This window comes from Rhinolophus ferrumequinum, chromosome 19 (assembly GCF_004115265.2).
Source record: "Rhinolophus ferrumequinum isolate MPI-CBG mRhiFer1 chromosome 19, mRhiFer1_v1.p, whole genome shotgun sequence".
Lineage (NCBI taxonomy): Eukaryota > Metazoa > Chordata > Mammalia > Chiroptera > Rhinolophidae > Rhinolophus > Rhinolophus ferrumequinum.
The window spans coordinates 39,788,323-39,813,921 of NC_046302.1; the positions used below are offsets into that span (position 1 = coordinate 39,788,323).

Below are 25,599 nucleotides of genomic sequence, written 5' to 3' on the forward strand. Positions count from 1 at the left end.
ATTGTTCTGACTCTTGCAAGAACACAGAGTCCAAGACCTGTTTATTCTATGATTCATTGTTCTGCTCGTAACTGGACTGGGGCAGGGAGAGAGTCTAGACAAGGTGTCCCAGGGGGCTCAGTGGCAGATGACCCAATTGTGGGAAGCAGAATGAGAACCTGCACCTGTCAGGACCCCTTCCCTCTCAGCACTTGGTAAAAGCTGAAATGAGGATGAAGCGGCACCTCCCTAGAATCTTCTAGGCCTTCCTCACTCTCCTGTTCTCAGGCTCAGCGCCTCTCCGAGAGAACATTGGCCTGGAGACTCTGCAAGTCCAGTCGTCACGCTCTCTGCAGCAGATGAGAGAGCAGACTTTTCTCCCCACCGTGGCCCTCGCCAGGCCTCAGCTCACCTGGGCTCCCCTGAGTTGTGCTGCACCTACAGATCCCGTGCCTCCAATTGTGGAAGATGTAGCTTAGGAAAATTTCTGGGCATAGTGGACCCTCCATATTTGGTCGCTGTTACCATCAAGTTAGCCTTCTGAGCTTCAGTCTCCTCGTCTGGAAATGGGTATAACAGCTGCTACCTCCTAAGGCAGATCGTGCATATAAAGATGGATTGTGTGCCACAGACACTGTGCCAAGTACCACACGTATCATCCCATTTATCTTAAAACTCTAGAAGTACTATTATTATAATATCCATTTTACACATGAGAAATCTGAAGAGACAGTTTAAAAAACTTGCCCAAGGTCACACAGCTAGTAAGTTATAGAGCCAGGACTCAAAATCAGATTTGTCTGTCTCCAAAGCTAGTGTGCATGACTAATGCTTATAAAGGCCTTCAGTCATAATAAGCGTACCAGTAATCTAACAGCTAGGAAACAGATCATCCCAACACTTGGTTGCTTAAGACAACCAGCATTCATTTAGCCAATTCCGCAACCAGTAACTTAGAGTAGGCTCACTTGGGTGGTTTGTTCTTCTGCTTTTTGCTGGGCTCCCTCATGCACCTACCATCAGTGGCGGGGTGGCTAAGTGGCTCTGCTTACATGAGTTCACTGGCCATGGTCTGGAGAGCTGCGGATTTCCTCCACATGGCCTCTGATCCTCCAGGAGGCCAGCCTGGGCTTTTTCCCGTGGTCGTGACCTAGGCTTGCAACTGGCACACTTCCCTTCTGTCCTATTCTTCAAAGTAAGTCGTAAACCAGCCCAGATTCAAGAAGTAGGGAAATAGGATCCACTTCCTGTTAGGAGATGCTGCAAAAGACACCTTGAGAAGGTGAGATATAGGGAGGTTACCAACAGAGCAATCAGTCTACCGCAGCAGGCATTCTGTGAACAGCAGGTAGGGTTACTAATAGATTTTTGGGGGACAATACCCATCAGGCAAATCCAGATACTCCCTCTCCGGTTACTACATTCCCTAGAGTCTTCTTTGAAGTAATCTGGACTCTTTCAGCTACAAGGGAGGCAGAAACATAACTCATCAGGAATGTTTCTCCATTTTTGGCTCTCATTTCCTCTAGGATGGCATCCTTCTCCCATATTCCTGTGAGGTAGAAGAAATGACCACAAGAAGCTCCAGGCTCCCACTCTCCCCCATTTAAACCCCGGACAGAAAGAGAACGTCTCTACCTCCACAGCTTAAGGAAAGGCCTGGAATGACTCCCACAGGCTCAGGCGGTGTCCCAGGCCCATCTCCTAGGTCCTTGCAGTCACTCATTGACGGGGTCTGAGTCACAGCTCCATTCCTCAGAGAGGACGGATGTGCCTACCAAAAGGAAGATCCCCATTTTGTTACCAAGAGACGGAGAGATGACACTGAAGAGATGTCAACTACCTGTCTTTCCTTACCTCCAGAGGAGTTGCTCCCTATGTCCCTGGAGTCCCTCCATTGATCTGAAGTTTCTAGGTGAAAATGCATTAAACAGACGTTAAGGTGTTTTGTTTTTTTAAGGTTCAAGGAACTATTTTAAACTGAAGCAAAATTGCCTTTAAATGCTTAATTGTGAAATCCTAAATGAGAATTTTGTGAAAGGATCAAAATGAGAACTATTCAGATTAGAAAGTACAAGGAAAACAAGACAAAACAGGACAGGAAGTCGATAAGAAGAGAGGGAGACCTTCTGCATACAGAATATACTGGATGCTTTATTCCTGGTCTGGGGAACATCCTGGAATGAAGCCTGTGCAGAAGGCTGGAGAGAAAAGAGAAGTCCTGGCTTCTACCCTAGAGAGTCTTCTTACTTTTAACCTTGTGATTCCCACAGTTCTGACTCAGAGTGACTGGGGTTCAATTACTGGCTGCCCCGACTTATTTGCCGTGTGATCTTGGTGAGGTGATATATAATTTACTGTTCAAACCAGGACACTTGAAAGTGAAGAGGGATGTCATTAATGATTTCACAAGGGCCATGTAATGTATGGTCATTGCTCTCAAGCAAAATGATAAGCATTTATGTGTTTAGTGGCACATAATAATAAACAAGAAGAAATCAAGAGAAGGCTGAGACTCGGAAGGAGAGCAATAGAAGAGTTAGAAAGATCATCAAGAGCAAAGATGTCATTAGAGACCAAGGCTATTCCCAGTTACTATGTACGGAGGTGAAAGTTGGACAGTGAAGAAGGCTGATAGAAAAAGAATTGATTCATTTGAAATATGGTATTTCAGGAGAGTTCTACGGATACCCTGGACCACCAGAAAGACCGACAAGTGGGTCCCAGAGCAAATTAAGTCTGAAAATCTCTGGAGGCAAAAATGACAAAATTGAAGCTGTCCTACTTTGATCACATCATAAGAAGGCAGGGTTCTCTGGAAAAGACATAATGCTGGGAAAAATAGAAGGCAGCAGGAAAAGAGGATGACCAAACATGAGATGTCATGACTCCATAAAAGAAGCCACCGGCACAAGTCTACAGCAGCTGAGCAGGGCTGTTGAGGACAGGACATTGTGGACGTCACTCCATCACAGGGTCACCAGGATCAGAGCCAACTCAACAGCATGTGACACAATAATAAATATAATATTTGCTCAGTACTTACTGTTAAACTGAACTCAGTTCTTTATATACTCACTGTGATCCTATGGTGTGGGGATTTTTATTATCCCCATTTGACAGATGAGAAAACTGAGGCTCAGAGAAGTTAATTAAGGTTACCCAGATCTAGGGGACACTATGTTTCAGTTTTCCTATAACCACACCATAATGAGACTGTAAAGAACAATTAGAACTTGAACACTCAAATAAGTATCCTCGCTGGGAATACTCATCTTGAAAGATTACAGAGCTATCAGATAGTGTTCATTACTAAACACATGTTTGAAATTGTGCTTTTGGAACATCCCACAGACTGTTAGGCGCATATTCTTGAGAATCATTTTTAGGGTACTGAGTTTTTAGCCATAGAAGATAAATATGCTTTTTGAAAATAACCCAACGTGATTCAGGATAAAAAAAAAAAATGAATCCTCTAAAAATATGTTTGGACTTCTGGCTTCCACCTAGAAGGTACTAGAAAGCTGAAAATAGTGCCACTCCTGTCTTAACTAAAAGAAAAAGCCAATAAAAATCTACCTAATCATAACTTCTCTTGAGCCCGGGGAAAAACTGATGTCACAGGGCCGCACGATTAGCGTGAAATCAAAGGAAAGACAGACTCCTCTAAAGACAGACAGGATGTGAGCACGGCTCACCTGTAACAGAGCAAAGGAGAAGACAGGGCCGCCATCCAAATCAGCAAGAAGCGTCCAGCTAAAATGTTTGAAGAATCAGAGAGGCCGAGTGTGGGCTAGCGTGACAGCACAGAGCCCCTGGGAGCTGCACACACACGGCAGCACCTCTTCTCCATCACCTCCACCAGGCACTGGGCAAAGATTGGAGGCAGTATGGGAGACAAGGGGAAACCTTCCCCCACAGTTGGAAGAGGGGAGTGGACACAGCTATAGGAAAGACAGAAGACCACACCCACATCTTTCTTCCCCATGAAAGGCCTTCAGCCTTTGGGGGAAGGGCAGCAACCCTGTGGTCTCTAAGACATAGATGAAGGAGGACACATGCTGCTGGAGGAAGGGAAGAGGAAAAACAAATCTCTACTCCTAGAGGAGGGGAAGGATACCGTCCTGGGCTCTAGTTAGATCTCGGATTATTGGAAGAAGGTCAGGATCATTTAAAAAAAAAAAAAACACTTCCAAGACACGGACCAGTGCCTGCCCAAGGCTGGGCCTGGATCAGAACAACAGAGAACCCCACTCCCAGGCCTCCACACTCACCAGATAACAAGCAAGTATCTGCCACTGGGGAAGGGGCGACGGAATGGGGAGAGACTCTCTGTGGTGCAGGCGCCCAGGGAAGCTGAGGGCAGAGAAGAAACCTGGAGGAAAATCTTTCTGGCACCCCAGCCCCCTCCCTTAGCCCATGGTAATCAGGGTAATCCATAGAACAAGGAGACCTGCAGGACACTATCAACCATCTTGACCTAATTGGATTTCTGCAACATTCCAAGCAATGACATCAGAATACACATTCTTTACAAGTGCAAGTCGACTATTCACCAAAACAGCCCATAAAACAAACTTCAACTAATTTAAAATAATTGAAATCATAGAAAGTATGACCTCAGACCATCATGGAATTTATACTAGAAATAGATAACAGAAAGACATCTGGACAATCCCCAAGTATCGACAATGTACCATGCTTTCCAGTAGTAACCCATGAGTCAAAGAAGTCACATGGGAATTAAAAAATATTTTGAATAGAATGAAAATATACGTCAAATTTGTGGAATGCACCTAAAGCAGCACTTACAGGAAAATGACAGCATTCAACGATCATATTAGAAAATGAGGAAAGGTCTCGGTTTGAGGGAAATGAATATCTTAACTATATTGAACATCCCAATACATTTATTTAGGTCTTCTTTAATATATCTCAGTGATGTTTTGCAATTTTTAGAATAGAGGTCATGCATGTCTTTCACCATAAAGCTTTGAGTTTACAAAGGAAGAAATGATAGTTGAGCATAAAATAGAGCTTTTATTTTTATTAGGGATATATTCCAAATCAAACAAAGAAATAAAGCTTCACTCACTGATTTTACCAACAAATGTTCACATAAACTCTTAAGCGAGACACTGCTAGTTACTACATATCTAAGAGGCAGATCAGATAATTAACTCCTTGAAGGCAGAGTGTCTCTGGCTGGATTTGAACAACCCTTACCAGATTTTCCTACCCAGATGGGACTCTCATAAAAGCATTTAAGAAATTCATTATATCACTTGGCCAAATCTTACGTATCCTTCAAGACTCAGCGCAAGTGGCACCTTGTCTGAGAATTATCTCCAATGACAACCTGCCATCCACACTGAGATAGAGCCTTAGTATGTCTCCCATGGCACCTGGCTTTACCTTTACCCTACCTTGTGCTTACTTAGGTTGTAGAGACCTTAGTAACAGAAACCTGGAACACGGCGACTTAAATACACATAGGTTTACTCATTCATATAGAAAACCACCTGGGGCGGCTGGTTAGCTCCGTTGGTTAGAGCTCGAGCTCTTAACAACAGCGTTGCCGGTTCGATTCCCACATGGGCCAGTGCGCTGCGCTCTCCACAATTAAACTGAAGACAGCAACTTGAGCTGAGCTGCCACTGAGCTGCAGTTGAGGGGCCTGCTGGGCGGCCGGATGACTCAGTTGTTAGAGCTCAAACTCTTTAACAAGATTGTGGGTTCAATTCCCACGTGGGATGGTGGGCTGCCACCTGCAACTAGATTGAAAACGGCAACTGGACTTAGAGCTGAGCTGTGCCCTCCACAACGACTCGACCTGGATCGGATGGGCCCTGGAAAAACACACTGTTGTTCCCCAATAAAAAAAAAATAAATTAAAAAAAAAAAACAACATCTGAAGGCAGGCAGTCTGAGGCTGGCATAGCAGCTCCATAGAGTTACCCACTCTCTCCTCTTTCTGTTCCAACATCCTCACTGCATGATTTCCATCCTCAAGGTCACCACATGATCCAAAACGGCGGTTGGAAGTGAAGCCTTCTGAACCACATTGCAGACATCAGGAGGGGCCAAAGTACCAAAGGCGGCCTTCCCTGTAAGCAGCCTTCCCACATGTCCCACACAGCATTTCCACTCGCATCACATCGGCCGGAAGCTAAGCCAGGGGCCACACATTGGTAAAGAAGCCTGGGAGATAGAATCTTTACCCTGGTAACAATGTTCCCAGCTACGAGTCAGGATTCTGTTACTACTGAAGGAGAAAAGGGATAGGGACAGGCAACGGGGTAGTTCCTGCCAACTGTACTTAATACACCATGTTATAATTGCCTGGTTGTCTGTCTCTGTTACAAGAACGTGTATCCTAAGTATCTAGTGCAGTACTTTTCGTATTGAGGTTTACCACACATACATACGTGCACTAATTATAAATGTATCTGAGTACATGAGTGCACTAATTGGAAATGTATATATAGCTGTATCTCCATGAATTTTCACATATGAATACACCTATGTAACCACCACCCAGGTTAAGATGTACACCATTTCCCCTACTTCAGAAGGTTCTTTCCTGTCCCTTCCTAGTCAGCTCTTCCCATGGGTAATCACTCTTCTGACTTTTCTCACCTCAATTAGCTTTGCCTGTTCTTGAACTTCATATAAATGAAACATATGGCACTTGATATTGTAACCAACTAATGATTTCTAGGAACTGTAAGCATCCAGTCGAGATTTGTCTGGGTTACTCTTTCTTTCAGCTAGGCTGTGGTTATAAAAACATTCCTATTTTCTAGAATATTGAGTTCCCAATTGACATACCCAGATGCTGTCAACAGACATTATATAGTCCAATTCCCTTTGGCCTGCAATGCTTTCCGCAATAAAGTACTCTCATCTGTCTTCCTTTTAAGAGAAATGTGCCTGAAAATGCTACCTCCATCAAGGAGCCTCCTGCTGCAGTTCCAGGTGTGCCAGAGCACTCAGTGTGCACTTGATGGGGATAGTGGTGATGGTGGGACATAAACAAAAGCTGGCAACGGAAACAAACAGACTCGAGGCTGGCCATCTGGAACACCTGCAGCTGGCCCAGTGTGACGCTCTGCGCCAGTCCAAACTGCCCAGCTGGAGAATTCTCTGCCTCTGCCACCCCCACCATTGGCAGGAAGCATCACCCTCCTCGCTGGCAGTCAGCTCGTTCTCCATTGGTCAGAAACAGAAACGTGGGCCCAGATTTGTTCATCAGACCCAGCAAGACGTGGCAAAAGCTTGGCAGAAACGTAAGCAACAGACAAAAGGCTGTCAGCGCTGGGTCTGACGGGAAGGCAGTGCTGCTCACTCACGTAGGAAAATGACTCCATCCTTCCTGGAAGCCATTGCAGAAAGTTTGTTGTGCCACATGTCACACGTTGGCTAAAACCAGGAAGTTGACTGGGACGAGGGCGAGGGAGGAGGGGGGCAGGAGAGGCAGGGGAGAGAGGGGGCGTGCCTCAATAAGGACGCAATCACGGCCCATTAAAGTGGGGAACGTGCACGTAGGGGAGTGACGGTATTGTAACCAGGGTGCTGTCTTCCCTTCCGCTTTGGGTATAGCGGCATGTCCCCGACAGAGTCCCCAGAGAATGAGATCTCAAGTCCTCGCCTCCAACTCCATAGGTCCTGGGAAATTACTGAGAGGCAGCTCAACCCACGATCCAGGGTGAAGTGGCAATTGCCAGGCTGGATCTTCAATTCCAGGTATGTCTCCTGGCCTGGTCCTGAGACCTCCTCCCGTTAGGTTTTCCTCCTTTACATACTCTCGGACCACAACTCAATTCGCTCTCGAGTCAGGCTGGGATGACCCAGAGTCATCCCCCAAAATGCACACACTGGATTGTCTTCAGGACCTGCATTACTCAAGTGGTAGCTTCTCCTCCGGATTCTGAAGCATAAAAGTGTACTTCAGGAGTGGTACGTGAAGGCTCAGAGGGAGTCCAGATCAGCACAGCACAAAAATCTAACTGGGGAGACAAAGCATCGCCCTGTCTCAGAGGCCATTCACCCTCCTAAGGTCAACGAGAGTGATTGCTCTGCACGTGTCTCACCAAAGAAGGAAGAAAAGAAGTTTCATCTCCATGAGGGCCTCTCAATTCACCACAGGTGCGGGGAGTCTTTATCCTTTGCCTGACTCATGCAGCTCACATTTCAAGGGTAAAACTCTGTTCTGGGCTGAGTTGTGTTCCCCCAAATTCCTAAGTTGAAGTCCTAACCCCTAGGGCCTCAGAATGTGACCGTAGTTGGAGAAAGAGCTTTTTAAAGAGGTAATGAAGGGAAAATGAGGTCACTAGGGTGGGCCCTAAGCCAGTAGGACAGGGGTCCTTATAAGAAGAGATCGGGACACAGACACACACAGAGGGAAGACACAGGAAGAAGACATTGGAAGACAAGTCGAGGAGAGAGGCTTCAGAAGAAACCAACCCTGCAGACACCTTCATCTTTGACTTCCAGCCTCCAGACTGTGAGAAATAAATTTCTGTTGTTTAAACCACTTTGTCTATAGAACTTTTCAATGGAAGCCCTAGCAAACTAATATAAACCTTATCTCCTCTACAAAACCTTTTTTTTTTTAACACCCCAATGAATTTGGTTATTATTATGACAGATCTGTATGTTTTCTGAAACCCTGTGTTACATAGCAGTGGTCCCTCCCTCACATTAGAAAATGACCCCATTCTTCTGGAAATTCACCTCAGAAAGATTTGTCCAACCCACTCCCACACAAATGGCAGCTCCCTGTAGCAGGGAGTCTGGCTACGAGGCATATATCAGATCCAGAGGGCAAGTGTGCTTCAACAAAGATCCCGACATCAGTTTGATGCACTAGTTCCAAATTGAAAATCATTGCTTCACAGATTCAAACAAACAGTTATGCCCTTGTTAGACACTTCTTTATATTCTGTTCTATTGTTTAGGTGTATATGTTTTGTCTCCCTGTTTTAGCCTGGGTCCCCAGAAAGCAGAGCCTGAGACAAAGGCTTATGTGCAGGAATCTTATTGGATAATGTGATCCCGGGGAATAAAAGAGAAGGACAGGAGGAAAAGCAAAGCCAGAGGGATGTTGTATGGATTTGCTCATTTTTATGGGTGTTCGTTGCCTGGATCCATGAGTCCATTTGGAAAACCATTCGAAACATATTCAGGATCATCCCTCTGGGGAAAGAAAGAAGAAAGCATGTGGTGACTGGATCCTAGCCACCATTGGTCATTTTTGTTCCATGGGGGGTGCTAACTTGCCCACACCTCCTAACTGTGTATGCATGTGCACCAGGTGGGTCCCCATACATCCCATGTGGCAGTGTCAGAGCAATATGGAGGAGGACATATGAGCAGGGCTGTCTTTAGGGCATACTGGGCCTTGCAAAGATTTCATTGTTTTGTTAGGGTGCCATCTATATAAACAATTTGATTTGAAAATTGATTATACATTTCAGAGGCCTACATGAGCTACAGAGATTTGCTGATGAGAATTTAGAATAATGGGGAGAGGATCGGTACTTACATGTTTGTTTATTGTCTCACCAATACCTGTGGAGATTTTCGTAGTGTCCAGGCACCATCTCTTCCTGTTCAGGACCATGAAGTATCTTTTCCTGTTCTTACTGTCAGTGCATTATTGCGGCCTCGTCATCATCCTGAGGAAAAGGTAGCAACACTGTTCTTACACAATGTCACGACTCTTTGGCACATGTTTGTGTGGGAACAATATAGATCCTGCTTCTGCGGTTCCCTGATACCTTGTATTTAAGGCTGGTTACCTCATTCATTACTCATAGTGCTGCCCCATGCAGCTACCTGTGAATTCTGGCTTCCAAGGACTCTTGAAGGTTGCTAAAGTGCTTTATTGCGATGACCACAAATTCAAATCTTACTCAGCGTGTGCAGGAAAATGTGAACGATAACTTATTTTCTGGACATGCATGTTAAACTTACTCTTCTAAAGTTGTGCAATGTAAACAGAACAGCATGCCTTCCAACCATATCTTCCCTTGAACTCTTTGGCCCGAATCTCTGCCTCCAGAATGTAATCTCTGTCCATGTTGATTTCACCCCTGCCTTCCATACGTCAACATCAAAGGGGAGAATAGGTGAGAGGCCTGTGGGGAAAGTAGGAAGAGTGGAATAATTTCCAAAGGAAGGTCCATCCCTCATTCAGCGAGTCTTCCTTCCAAGTGCCCTGGGAGAGCATGATGTCACCACATCAATCAGAAGGGCCCATTGGCATTGAAAAGCAAGGATCCTGAAAGTCTTTGGAGGAGATGAAAAAGGGCCATCCCCAGTGGACTGCCTTATTGGAACCAATCAGATGCACGGTGCGTGCGTGCGTGCGTGCGTGCGTGTGTGTGTGTGTACCATGGTAGGAATCGGGCCTCAGGCCCATGCAGGTTGCAATACAGGTTTAGGATTACTTAGAAAATTTCACAGGAGTGGGGAGGAATAGGCAGTCTCTGAGGCCCGAATCAGAGGCTTGGGTCCTGCTTGCCTGGATCTAAGGGTGGCACTGGTTGCTGGGAATAGTCTGAGGTGACACACTTAGGTTGGTCCCATAGGAAGCTGGTCAAAGTCCCTGAGATCAGTAAGAGTGAGAGGCAATGAGGCATAGATGAGGTCTGCAGGAGTGCAAAAGGTGGTCTGATCTACTCCCCTATGAGAATTAAACAACCTAAGGATAAGGACCATGTCTATTCTTTTTCTCATATGCCTCACAACATATAGCATAAGACTATGAGGATTTAATAAGTGCTCAATAAACCCTTAAACTTATTCAGTCCTTCAAAAGTCTTTATTGAGGGCCTGCCTCATATATGCAAAGAAATGCTAGGTTTCATGAAGAATCAAAGGAAATACACAATACAATCCCTGTCTATGAGAGGTTTGGGCTATTGGATTCCTCGGTTGAAGGAAGGGGGTGACAAACCCGCAGTTAGTAACAAGAGTCCCTTCGTTTCCCTAGGGTGGTAGAGTGCTGTCAGTCAGTTCAGGCTTCCAGAACAAAATACCATAGCCTGGGTGGCTTAAGCTACAGAAATTTATTTTCTCATGGTTCTGGAGGCTGGGGGGAAGTTCAAGATCAAGGTGCTGGCAAGGTAAATTTAATTCTGAGGCCTCTTCTCCTGGCTTGTAGGAGGCCCCCATCTCACTGTGTGCTCCCATGAGCTCCTTTTTGTGCATTCGCAGAGAGGGAGGGAGAGAACAAGCTCTCTGGTGTCTCTTCTTATAAGGGATCTAATCTCATATCATAGTGCCACCCTCAGGACCTCATCTAACTCTAAGAGTCTCCCAAAGGACTCCATCTCCTAATGCCATCACATTATAGGTTAGGGCTTCCACATCGGAATTTGGCGGAGGGGAACACAAGCATTCAGTCCATAACAAGTGCCCAATACATATTAAGGACTCAATAAGTATTTGATGAATAAATGAATGTTCTATTAGGAGATTTAGATTATCCTGTCCAGAATATGGACTCCCATTTGGGGGCTACAATGAAGTCAAATAAATAAGCATGTATCAAACATGTCTGTGTGCCCAGCCCTGAGCTAGGCACTGATTAATACAAGCACAGCAACAGATAAAATTCATGCCCTCACAGATATGTTAATAATCAGTATTTTAATTCCACCGTTGTACATAAGCTATACCAGGCTAAGCCAGGGATCGATAACCTAAGAATCGTCTGTAATGACAATCTTAGAAGTCATCAGATTTGAGGTTCTCCGGTCTGGCCTCACCTTAGAATGCCCTGGGGAGCTTTTAAGACACTGATGCCTCAGCTCTGCCCCCAAATATTCTGATTTAACTGGTCTGTAGTGGATCCTGAACAGTAATATTTTCACAAAGCAACCATAGATGGTTCCAGTGTACAGCCTGGGTAGAGAACCACTGATCTAGTCCCTCCCTGCCCCTGCTCCATGACCCTATTCACGAGGAGACAGGACCAGAGAAGTGGGACATGACTTGCCCAAGTTCACGAAGCCCGCTAGTAGCCAAGCTAGCACTAGAACCTCAGCCCCTTGAAAGTTCCTGTTCAGAACTTTCTTCTGCTCCACACCTATAAATGCTGGGTGACAACACTTTTTGTTTAATTAGTTTCAGGTGCACAAAACAATGTAATAGTTAGACATTTATCATTTATATCATTATCCCTCACACAGTGACAACCCCCCTCCCCCCATCCACTATCCCTCTGACCGCACACAGCCATTACATTTCCACTGTCTCTATTCCTAATGCTGTACTCTGCTTCTTGTAACTATATACATATATATGTGTATATATATTTATAGTTGACATTCATTATTGTTCAGCTTCAGCTTCAGGTGTACAGTGCAGTGATCAGGCATCTACATCATCCCTGAGGTGGTCTCCCAAATGGGACACGTGTCCATCGGATACCCTACAAAATCTTTACAACATTATTGATTACACTCCCCAAATTGACTTTCGTATCCCCGTGGCAATCTTGTGGTTACCGATTGTGCTTTCTAATCCCCTCACCTTCCCCCTTATCCCCACCCCACCTCCCATCTAACAACCCTCAGTTTTTCCTCTATGTCTCGAGACTGTTTCCGATTAGTTCATTCACTTATTTTCTTTAGATTCCACATAGAAGTGAGATCATATGGTATTTGTCTTTCTCTGTCTAACTTATTTCACTTAACATAATGTTCTCTAGGTCTATCCATGTTGTTGCAAATGGTAAGATTTCTTTCTTCTTTATGGCTGTGTAATACTCCATTGTATACATGTACCACAGTTTCTTAATCCAGTCATCTACCGACGGGCATTTCAGTTGTTTCCATGTCTTAGCTATTGTGTATAGTGCTGCAATAAACATAGGAGTGCACATATTTTTTTGAATTAGCATCTTGAATTTCTCTGGACAGATACCTAGGAGTGGAATTGCTGGGTCATAAGGTAGTTCCATTTTCAGATTTTTGAGGTACCTCCATGCTGATTTCCATAGTGGCTGCACCAATCTGCAATCCCACCAACAGTGCACCAGGATTCCCTTTTCTCCACATCCTCGCCAGCACTTGACAACACTCTTTCTAAGTGTAGATTCTGAGAGAGGAGGGATGGGATAAAGACCAAGGGTGCTGGATGTCTGGAGGAAGAAGGAGAAGCAAAGTAGCTAGGAGGGAGAAGCCAAGGTCAAGTTCGACCCACTTTGCAAGAGGGAAAGGCAGTGTTGATGGAGAAGCATATTAGCTCTTTGCATAGCCTCCACCAGAGGAAGAAGAAAGTAGTTTAGTCCTAAGATTTCACTATGTGGTCATTGTCACAGCCTCCACTGTTACCAGCTTTGTGTCACCGTGAATGTTACCGCAGTCCCCAAACCCAGGTACGGTTCCCAGCTCTGAAAAGGCAGCACCGGGCCTGACCTGCTCCTTTCACCTACCCAGGGAAAATTGCAGCCGACACAAATACAGCCTCTCCCAGGGGACAGTCCTGCTGAAAGGGCCCTGTGTCTTAGAGGCTGCACATAATACCCAATTATCCCCTAGCTTCCCCAGGGAGAGAATGGAGAGGTGAGGTTTTTCAAAAGCCAGCAGCCCTCAAGACTCCATTATGGGGACACTCACACAGCTGCCTTTCTCCAAACGCCACAGAAGGTCACGGGGACACAGGGCAACAGAAGCAGCTCACTGGGGCTTGGAGAGCAGCCTCTCTCCTTGTCCTGGCCCAACCAGGGAACCTCAACTTCCATTCTTAGCTATAAAAATTAAGATAAAGAGCATTAGTGTAGGAATTCAGCACACACAGGAAGCACCTTCCAGGCCGTCTCTATGGGGGCTTTGGACAAGACCCACAGAAAAGTCCAAGCAAGGAAGTCCTGTTCTCATTGAAGACCACTCTGTATTTTGCCATTTCCTTTCTGACTGCCCACCTCCCCCCTTTCCACTCGGGCCTTCTCTCTGCATCCCTGTCTCCCCACCTTACTCACCAGACTCTGCCTCAGACTGTTCTCTCTGCTGTGTCACTGTGTCTTTCCACCACACTGGCAAGTCCTGGGGGCCGGAGACACACCATCCACTCTTCTACCTATGCTTCCTCACAGCTCTTAACACAGTGCTGCGTTCACAACAAGTCCAACACAATAAATACTATTTGTAGAATTGATTAACGGAGATTGAGAGAGAAGACATTACCTTGTCTCCAAGTTTGAATCTTTGGGCTTGATTTCACCCCTTTTTTTTCACCACCAGAAACATTTAAGTTTCTGCACATATAGCCCATCCAAAGCATTTATTCTTAAATTCCGTTAAGTATTAGAGGCCGGCGTATCCTGTAGTATTTCAGAGTATAGAGTCCTAACGCCTTGATTTTGAGTCCTAGTTCTAGCACTTACTACCTGGGTTACTTTGGGCAAGTAACTTAACCTTTTCAAGCCTCAGGTTCCATATCTGTAAAACAGAATTAATGTTAGTGCTTTGGTGTTTGAGGTGTGAAGATTAAATGACAAAATGCAGGGTAAGCTCCTAACGTGCTGCCTGGCACATGGTAAATGTTAGATGTAAAGTGTCATTACTTATTGAGCACCTACATATCTTTGGCCAGCACGGTACAAGGTCCTGGGCAGATAAAGGAGAATAAAGCAAATATATGGTCTTAAGACTTGTACTAGTGGGGAACACAGACCCAGAGAGGGTCATTATAGAGCAGTGTTACAATTGCAATGTAGAGATATGGACAGGGTATTTTAGGGAGACTAGAGCAAGGAACTCAACCAGACTTCCTGGAGGGTGACAACTGAGCGAAAGATAAACAGAAGGGTTAGCAGTAGGGTAAGGATGGCATTCCAGGCAAAGGAAACTACATAAGCCAGAGCACAGGAACCAGGGGCAAGAAACAGCCTAGTAGAGGGAGGAACTGACCGATACTGCTGGAGTATTACGCTGAAGACAGGAGGAGCAAGACAGTGTGAGTTTGGCTGGCTACCTTTTCTTTTCCCCCCATTGCTGGTGTTCAACAGAGGTGCCTCAGCGTGAGAGAGGCATGGGATGCATCCCTGCTTGGTTTCTGCCACTCACTTCCTTTAGGAAGCATGTCCCTGAAAGATAAGGAGGAACCAACAGATGTAATCTGCTTCGGACCTGAGATCATGCACTTAGCATGTTCCATGGGAGGCCCTGCACCAATGAATGGCATGGTCCGTGGCGCACAGGGCCTATCACTTGGGATCACCATGATCTCTAACCAAGAAACAAGCTAGAGAAAGGACTGAGAGAGGATCAATGCCTCAGAGGAGCCTTCTGCCAGAGGAGCCTCTGTATCCAGAGTTCAGCAGTCACTAGGTCTGGGCACTGCAGACCTCAGCACAGACACTGAGTGAGGAATTCACAGAGTCAGAGGACCAGCTGGTAGGAGACTGCCCTTGTATAGTCTCAGGCAGGGGGCGGGGCCACATCTGCATGCCAGCATCCCCCATTGCCATATAAGGAAATGCTCCCACATCAAGGTCATATACTTACTGGTTCTATTAATGCATTGCATCATGGGGCCTGCCATTGCAGGCAGGAGTGAAGATACCCAGGGGTGGTACAGAAAGGACATTATGCACTCCCCTCTGGTGTCAGACAGTCCTGAGCTTGAATCCAGGCTCCACCTCTTAGAAACTTCACAAATTAATATCACCTCTCCAAGCCTTGGTTTCCTCCTTTATAAAATGGAAATAAGCACACCCACCTCATCTTGTGAAAATGAAATTAAATGATGCATGGATTAAGTTTAGCACACATTAAATATTCAAGAACGATTAGTTGCTATTATTGCCAGTATTATTGTCATTACAAGGATAAGTACTGCAATCTAGTTCATGAGTTTCAGTCTGTTCTGTGTACCGGATGTTGGAGATCGCAAGGCAAGTGAAACACAGTTCGTGTCCTATGTTTCGTTTATAGTTTAGTGGCAGGAGGAGATAAATAAAAGTGTATGTCACAATTCAGGGTAGAGGTACCATAGTAAAGGTAAGCATAAGAGATGTGAGAACCTAGTGTGCATTTAACCTACTGTGGCGTTAGAGAGGAGGCAGGCTGTTAATGGCTTCTTAGAGAATACAGCTTGTGAGGTGAGTCCTAAAGGATGGGACGGAGAAGCTCTGTGAAGGGGTAGCGGGTAGGAGAAAAATGAACCATGGCTCAGGGGAGAACACTGCAGGCAGTAAGAGTGAGGACACGATTAAGTCACAGGCTATCCTGACAAGCAGAGGAGGAAAACGTGGATTGGTGACCAGGGTGCTGTCTGATTTGAAGGCTACACCAGAATATCAGTTTTTGGTGGCTCATTAGTAGTGGACAAGGTAGAGCATGCTGGTTGTCTACCAAATACCCATACTTCCCTTCTTCCACCTATTAATTCTGCCTTCCTTCCCTTGGAGCCCTTAGCAACCACTGACATTTTTACTGCGTGCCATAGTTTTGCCTTTTCCAGAATGTTATGTAGTTGGAATCATGCATACTTTTCAGATTGGCTTCTTTCACTATGTATTTAAGGTTCTGCCATGTCTTTTCATGACTTAATAGCTTTTTTTGTTTGTTTTTGGTGTGTTGTTTTTTTTTGTTTTTTTTTTTTGCATTCAATAACATTCCATTGTCCGGATGTATCAGTTTATTTAGCTATTGACCTACTGAAAGACATCATCGTGATGACTTCCAAGTTTTGGCAATTATGAATAAAGCTGCTATAAACATCCATGTACAGGTTTTTGTGTGGACGTAATTTTTCAGCTCCTTTGGATAAATACCAAAGAACGTGGTTCCTGGATCACACGGTAAAAATATGTTAATTCTGCAAGAACTTGCCAAACTGTCTTCCAAAGTGGCTGTACCAACTTTTATTTTTAATGTGAGAGAAAATCTCGATTGTTTTTCAAACCACTGTAAATTTGGGTCCCTGCACCTGAATACAGTTCCTAACTGGTATGGTGAGAATGTGCCTACTGAGTGCTGATTACCTGGGTAGAAATCTACTGACACACAACTCGTCATCTTAACCAAAAAGCCAGAAGTAACTGCTCATCTAGTCACGTGTTCTTTTCCATCGATGTCTTCTTTTCTAAGAGAGAATGCCAAATGCATAATAAATCCATGGCTTTCTCCTATTCTAGATCTCTATTAACATTAGCTAAAGAAAAGATTTCAGTTTGGTTGGGCTTGTTATTTTTGTGCTGTTAAAGAGTCTTCAAGAGATTCCGTCTTCTGGTAGGTACTTGCAAACCATTTGTGTAATAGTCCATTCTACTGTCTTTTGGCATTTCTCTGGTTCTTCATAAGTTCACCAAGATTAAGGATAGTGCTTTGATAGTTGCGTCTACAGATCCTTTGGTAGTTGGAATCCTCAAATACTGAAGTGAGCTAATATTCCCCACTATCATTATCCAGTAATCAAAATCATTTTAGCAACTTGATTTGGCTCCGTGCTGTGCAGTAGATGTGTTCTGGGGGAGCTATATATACATCACATCATTATAAATTAATTCCTATTTTAAACGAATGGGGAAAGCTCATCACAGAAGAGGATAATTCAGCGAATCCTTCTATAAAGCAGTAATTCCATTATATGAATAATCACCGTCAAATTTAGTTCCTTATGAATATATAATGTTCAAATATTGAGGGTTTTTTTTTTACATGTGAATATTATAGCTGAACATTTGGTTATATTTGATTGCTTTTTTTAAACATCATTATTATTATTGTCTTCATTGATGTCTGTTGTCATCATCAGGAAAGGCATTAAATTTTAGAAACTTAAGAATGCATTACTGGAGGTTGTTCTGTCCATCCTTAAGCAGGTGTTGTTCTGTAGTGAGGAATCTTGTTGCCTCCTTCTGTGGTATATAATGATTACTTGGTTATATAACCTTGGGCATATCATCAATTATATAAACTCTGGGTCTCAGTTTCTTCATCTGTAAAATGGGGATGATAGAGTTAGTGTGAGAATCAAATGAGATCACTAACATAGAGTGCTGTGATGGTTACTTTTATGTGTCAACTTGACTGAGCTAAGGGATGTCCAGGTAGTAGTAAAACATTATTTCTGGGTGTCTCTCCAGAAAAGAGTAGCATTTGAATCAATAGCTCTAGGAAAAGAAAGTGCCTCCCCAATGGGTGAGGGCAGTCATTTAATCTGTGGAGGGCTTGACTAGAACAAAAAAGCAGATGATGGGCAAATTCTACCTCTACTTAAGCTGGGGCATTCATTTTGTCCTGCCCTCTGTTACCCGTACCCCTGGTTCTCAAGCCTTTGGACCAGGACAGAATTACACTACTCGATTTCCTGGTTCTCTAGCTTATAGATGACAGGTCCTGGGACTTCTCAGCATCCATAACTGTGTGAACCAACTCCTATAATAAATATCTCTATCTATATATTTATCTATGTATCTATCTATGTGTCTATCTATGTATCTATCTATCTATCCATCCATCCATCCATCCATCCATCCTCTTGTTTCTGTTTCTCTGGAGAACCCTAATACAGGTGCTCACCACATGCTACCTCTCAATTAATTCCAGCTATTATAATTGTTATTAGAAATATTATTCAATGATGGGTTACACAGGCCCACTTCTTAAAAGAAAGAATCATGACTATCTCACACTCATGAGGATGGACATTACAAAAACAACAACGACAACAAAAACACAGAAAACACAAATGTTGGCAAGGATATGGAGAAACTGGAACCCTTGTGCACTGTTGGTTGTGAAGTAAAATGCAGCCACTATGAAAAATAGTATGGTGGTTCCACAAAAAACTAAACATGGAATATTATATGATCCAGCCGTGCCACTTCTGGGTGTATAACCGGAAAGGATTTGGTTATAAAGTGATATTTGCACACCCATGTTCATAGCAGCAGTATTCCCAATAGCCCAAAGCTATGGATGAATGAATGGATAAGCAAAATGTAGTATATACATACAATGGAATACTATTCAGCCTTCAAAAAGAAGGGAATTCTCACAACATGCTAGAACATAGATGACCCTGAGGACATTATTGTCGCTGGGAGGTCACGGGGATGTCCAAGAAAGGACTCAATCTGGAGCAGCAGGAACCGGGTTCTTATCTTTGCACAAGAAAGAATGCAAGAGCGAGACAATGCAGGAAACCAAAAGTGATTTACTGAAAATGAAAGTACACACTTGAGAGGAAAGTGCGGGTGAACTCAGAGGACGAGTCATACGAGAAAGTCCCAATCAGGGGTTTTTATTCCTCCTGGGGTGGGAATTGCTGACAACCCATTGACATGGTTCATTCATCTCCTATCCCTGAGTGGGACCCTCCATTTGCAGCTTTTTCTTCATTATTTGGTTCCTCTAGAACTGTCCTGGTGTCAGGTGCATCATGGGAGTCGGAGTAGCTGCAATGTAAATGAGATTATAATGACATTATAATTAGCTAAAGAAAAGGACCTGGTCATAGGTAATCAGCCTTGCTGGATGAACCTGGTTCTTGTTTTTCTCCAGCTGCAGGTACTGGACATAGTCATTTGCTACTTGTGTAACCAGGGAGGCATCTTACACCCTGGAGGGGGTTGTCAATTTCCTAGGCTACCTATCCTGCTTCATTTTGCTAAGTGAAACAAGCCGGTCACATACAGGACAAATACTGTGTGATTCCACTTATATGAAGCCCCTGGAGTAGTTAAATCCATGAGACAAAAAGTAGAATGGTGGTTGCGAGGAGCTGGGGGGAGGAGGAAATGGAAGAGTTCTTGCATAGTGGGTACAGAGCTTCAGTTTTGCAAAATGAAGAGTTCTGTGAATGAATAGTGGTGATGGTAGCACAACAATTCTGCATGTACTTACTAGTACCACTGAACTGTACACTTAAAATTGTTTGGATGGCAAAATTTGTTATGTGTACTTTGCCACAATATTTTTTTAATAATAGTAAAAAAAAAAAAAAGCCCTATAATTTCATGACCGAAGTTTTCTTATACCTAGGAAATGGGCACATACCAGGTGGCAGGAGATCATAGGGAATAGAGAGGTGACAGTGAGAACAATCTGGGATGTGCTTTGGTGGAAACGAATGTCTGCCATAGCTGACAGTGGGACCGCTCAGAATGTACTTGCATTTCACAGTATCCCTGGAGCTAATTCCACAGCCGACTGGCTTCACGAAGCACAGCGTAGGTTAAGACCTGTGTCTGGATAAGTACAGCTTCCAGAGCTAGCTCCTGCCCAAGAAGCTGGTATTTGAAAATTACAACTCAATTGAGAGCAGAAGAGTTCACTGATGTTGGCTTAGTCATTATTTTACAAGGTGATTATTAGTCTGCTCAGGCAAAAAAGATTGTATCTGAGGATTTGAAGTAGCCTAGGACTAAAACTCCCAGGAAAACACACACACACACACACACACACACACACATACACAAAATAAAACACCTGTAAATTAATGCTATTTTCTACCAATTCCAGATGCCCTTCAGTGCCTATAAGGTTGTCATGGCAACATGCCCACTGAAAGAGTATGTTTGATAAGGCCTGAAATAAAGTATATATAACAGAAAGGTAGTATTTCACATCTTATCTCTGTGTCAGACCAAATTTGTTTTCTAGCGGGACAAGCAAACTGTCGCCAGCCTGCTCCCCTCTCTTCTGTGACCCATCCAAGGTTCCAGACTGGCTGACCACTTCTGCTGCTGCCCCGACATCTCTCCACACTGCTCCCTTCCCCTGGGATGGTCTCCCATTCAACGCCTGCCAAAAGGCATCGTTTTGGTGTTTACCTGAAAACCTCCTCTGCTACCTTCTCTAAGCAGGCTTCCCTGACTAACTGGCAACTCAGTGGTCTCTAGACCAGAGTCTGTGTCATGCAGACTCTCGCTCCCGCTCTTAGCTCCCGCTCCCCGAACAAGGACGCAGAACATGGTGAGGCCAAAAAGGAACACCCACAGAGCCATAGATAGGGGAGCCATACCACTATATTCTCGCTGGTGGCTGGGTTGGAGATGCAGAAAGCAGGATCCACACGATGCGCAATCAGCTGTCGCTGCTCTGCCAACCAACCAACCAACCAACCAACTAACCCCTTGCTAACTGCAATCCGCGCTTGCCAGCCACCATCCATTGCTAGAATAGTCACGGCAGTTATATTAGTGGCCAATGGCTCACTGGTTATAGAGGACGGCCATTTACTACCTGAACCAGCACCTTTCTACATGATGCCAAGAGCCTGGAAATTGCACTCCTGCCTCTGTCCCCATAGTCTACTTAATAACTTAACTCTGCCCAGCCCAGATCTTATAGAAATTCATCAAAAAATACAGCAGAGCCCCTGTTTTGGTCGAAGATGGCACAAAATAAATTCAAGAGCTTATTATACACTTTATCAAAATTAGTCACTGCTCTGAACCACACTATTACCGTCGACGCATTCCAGAAAAGTTGCAAGCAAAGCAAACTTTTGTTCATCAGATCTGATGTTGAATGCCCCAGCGGAGCTGCTATTTAAAGAAACTACGAGGGATAATCATCTCATAAAGTCTTTTGTGTAAACTCCTATTTTCAGAGACTAGGTATATTTTAGCATTTAAAAACCTGTGTCAAGTTCTCCGTGGGAAGAGTAGAGTATACACAAGTTTGATCATCAATATTGTCACCACAGACGAAGCGGTGGGGGTGTGCATGTGAGTGGGAGAGGGACAGAATGTCAGCTCCTAGGGCACAGGACGGACTGCTCCTTACTCCCCAGGTTCTGCTGAACCCCCAGAGGCCCTGCATGAGGATTACTGTGACCTTGGCTCAGGCTGGAGTGGACTCACCTTCTGGGTACACTCCACTGTGTCTGAATTACCGCTCAGAGACAAAATCTGACTGTACCCACGTCCGCCCAAAAGTATGAACGGGTCAGATTTTTCTTTGACGTCCCATATAGCCTATCCCCAGTGCAACAACAACAAAAACAACAATAATAACCAAAAAACAAAAGCTAACCTTTTATGAGCCCTTACAATGTGCTAAATGCTTCACATACATGATCTCATTGAATCTGCGTAACAACCGACCAAGGTAGGCATCATTATTTCCCCATTTGATAGAGGACATGAATGAAGCACAGAGCACTTAAGTTGCCCACAGCAGTCTCCTGGTTACAAAAGGTGATGGCAAGATTCAAATCCTGGTCTGTGACCCTCCGGAGTCCAGGCTCAAGCCAGCTCCATGGACATTACTAACTCTCTGGACTTCCTGCCTTCTCCTTCCCTCTGCTCACCTGCCCTCCCACTTGCTAATTCCCATGTATGAACACCTGCTGTCTGCCCTGGGGAAAGGCCCCTTCCTGTCCCCTTCCCTTGTACATCACATTCAGGCTTCAAAGCCTGGCTCCACTAATACTTTCCCGGCCACTCCTGCTCTCCATCAAGACTCCCCTTTCCCTGAACAATCACTCTGTGTTATACATAGATCCAGCATGTTTGGGGTGTTAATCTTACACTGCCATTCTGTTTAACATGTGTCTGTCTTCTCTTCTGACCTAAACTGTGAGGTCCCGGAGCCTAGATTAATGTACATTTCTGTGTGTGCTTGTCATTCATGATACCTAACTTAGACCAAACACATGATATGTGCTTACTAAACACAAGGGTAAAAAAAAAAAAATTGAGGTCATTTAACTGATTTTTCAAATAGTGTCTATAAAGACTTTTTAATAACACAGAAAATGTGTTTTCTTAATTTTATTAAGTGACTAACGCTGGATGTGACAATGCATAACCAATGCTGCAATGCTGTCTCAACTATTATAATTATTATAATAAATCACTAGTTTAAAATACAAAAAATAAAAACTACCAGGGTAATAAACACGTCAAAAAAGGAACGTGTTTTGACGTTCCTCACTCAGTTAGCTGACTGCATCATTATTTCCTGCAATCATTTTATTATTAACACATGGGAGAATGGGACAAACATTCGAAATCCAGAGTATTGTACATGGGCCCCAGGTGCGTGTGTCCCAAAATGAGCTCCTGGGGTGTTAGAAGACAATATTGTGGTATTTATTGATATTCACTTTTATGTTAAATATAGGCAAAAAAAAGGACTTTTGCCTTGTCAATTCATAAAAATTTTAAAAATATTTAAAAATACTTATTTCACCTTTAGACCACTATCATTTAAAATGTCTATTTTGGTAAATATAATTACTAGATAGATGATAGATAAATGGCAAACATATATTATAGATGTAAATCAAAACATTTTTTTGACTGATGAGTTATACGAATAAAAATCACTCTGCTATGGCACAGCATCATTTGGAGGCATGTGATATATGCAAACAGATGCACACGCATCTCTGAAGTCTCAATTTGAAAGAAAATAAACCACCCAATTCTAAAGGCAGCAGTGAGGAAGACAGGTGTTTCCTGCGTTAGAAGAGAGGTGTAGGCTGGGGACTTAGAGAAGATGGATCCTGATGTTTGAGAACGAGTGGGCCTGGTTCAGCTCAGTGGCTCTGAGGTCCACAGCCCAGTGTGGACCACCACCTACTTGCTGGCTGGGTGCCCCTGGGCACGTTACGTCACCCCTCCTAGCTTCAGTTCCTTCGACTGTAAAAGTTGCTGGGTCCACTAAATGAGACAACGCACAGAAAGTGTTTCACTTGTTGCCTGGCAAACAGTAATTGCTCAATTCATAGATTAGCTATTGTTCTTTGAAGAGGGGATTTAGAGGCTGTGGAAGGTTCATGACCAAATTATTTTTGCAGCCATTTTCGAGTAAGATTGAGGAGAGGAGTTATAAGCTAGTTGAAGAGGAAGACATCTAGGAGAGGAACGGAAGGGCATCCTCAGGAGGGGCACGGATTGGAATGGTTGCAACTCCTTTCTCTGCACTTCCTCTCTTTCAGGCTGTCCCAGGTGTGAGTCTTTGGATTACAAAGACCAGAAACCCACTCAAGCTAGCACAAGGAAAAGGAATTACTATAAAGGTACAGAGTTGTCAAGAATCTAAGAGCACCTTGTGACTGAGAACTGGAAAGTTGGGAACTGAGACTGCTCTAGACTCCTCTGTCTCTCCCTCTCCCTCCTTTCCCCCTTGCCCTCCCTCCTCTGCTTATTCATCTGGCACCTGGCCCACCAAGGCCACAAGCCCCTCTCCCCCACCCCACTTGCTGAGGATCAGTCATGAATGAGCAGGAGTCTCTCAGACTTTTCCTGCAAATTCTTGCAAGAGGGAATCTGATTGGCTCAGTTCATGTGATAGAGCCAGGGACACTTAAGTCCTAGCCTATAGCCAATGACCTGAAATCCCTTGGATCAGGTGTCTAGCCCTGTCCCTGTTCCAGGGTGAGGGTGGCACAGTTTCTCTAGAGTGTACCTTGACAATGAAACTTGTCTCTTGCAGAGACGTGGGGGTGTGTCTTTGCCCAGGTCCTCATCATGCACGAGGCCATCTATGGATGAGGCACTCATGCCACTGAGTGGTGAGGTCTGACCTTGAACTCTCAGGAACTGGACTTCACTTACTGTCCTTGAATCTTGCAAGATAAAATCTGTTTTTCTCCTGTTCCTTCATGGACTTCAGGGCTTTGTTTAATGAATATTTACAAACCCTGCTCTGCTAGAATTAAATAGCTTAAAATTCATGCTTTGGCTGCTTGATTTTATAGCTTCTTTTGCCAGTTGCTTAGTAAACTTCTTGAAGGGAAAATTTCAAGTTGGGAAATAATTTTAGAGATTGCAGAGTCTAACCCTCCCATTTTACAAGTATGAAAACTGAGGCCCAAAGAGAGGAAATACCACACACAGGGTAGGGTCATGTGTGACGTGACCTGGAACCCAATTTCACACAGTTCCCCATGGTGCATTGCAATGCCTTATGCATAGCACGCTCCCAGTAAAATATGTGGTGGTTTATTCTTACTTAGCTTTTGCTTTCCTTCAGTTCATCATTCTCTATCGATGTCCCTTCCTCCACCACCAGCTTCAACCCTAGAGGATCGCTTTCCACCTGCCTTTCAGGCGTTGGTCTTTGGGGTTGTGTAGTGGAAGCTGAGATGAGGCCTGGGTGAAATTTAACCTGGTTCTATCAAGGCATTATCTCTCTAGGCCAACACCACAGTAACAGAGCATAGACACTAGACAGGTAACTTCCTTCCTTCTGTGGGGTCAGTGGTCACCAAACTGATCCCTGATAAGCCCACTCTCTAGTGTGCACCTGAAGACATTACTTTTGCAATGCCTCCCAGGCCGATGCTACAAAAGAGGGATTTAGACCACTGCTGACCTTCTCCTTGTGGAAAGTTATTATATAAATGGATCCAGTTCTGCTTTCCTCCTAGAAGCCTTCTCTGACCATTCCAGCTTTCTAGGAATCCTTTGTTCATTTAAAATCACCCTTATAGTGTAGCACTTGGTCAGTTTTTCTATTATCTCCTGGGTGCCATCCTGGTCTCCTCAGCTCCTGAAGGCAGGTAACTTCTCTCCCAGTACTCTGGTGGGCTCCCATTAGGCCTGCAATAATTGTGTGGACTGGTGGAGGAAAGGCTGGTAGGAGGAAGGAGAAGGAACAGGAAGAAAGGAGAAATGTATCTTTTGCTAGTATCTTAGCA

General features: G+C 44.3%; 1 long non-coding RNA gene across 1 annotated transcript in view; it reads right to left on the reverse strand.

The window, feature by feature from the left end:
• Positions 1-644: 644 nt before the first annotated feature.
• The window catches only part of LOC117011728 (uncharacterized), a 28,681-nt gene continuing 3,726 nt past the window's right edge, over positions 645-25,599 (reverse strand). The window contains exons 3-7 of the long non-coding RNA XR_004421056.1: positions 9,958-10,121; positions 9,527-9,659; positions 1,837-1,890; positions 1,618-1,753; positions 645-1,252 (exon numbers count right to left, since the gene is read on the reverse strand). This is a non-coding gene — a long non-coding RNA (uncharacterized LOC117011728). The remainder of the gene's footprint in view (positions 1,253-1,617; positions 1,754-1,836; positions 1,891-9,526; positions 9,660-9,957; positions 10,122-25,599) is intronic.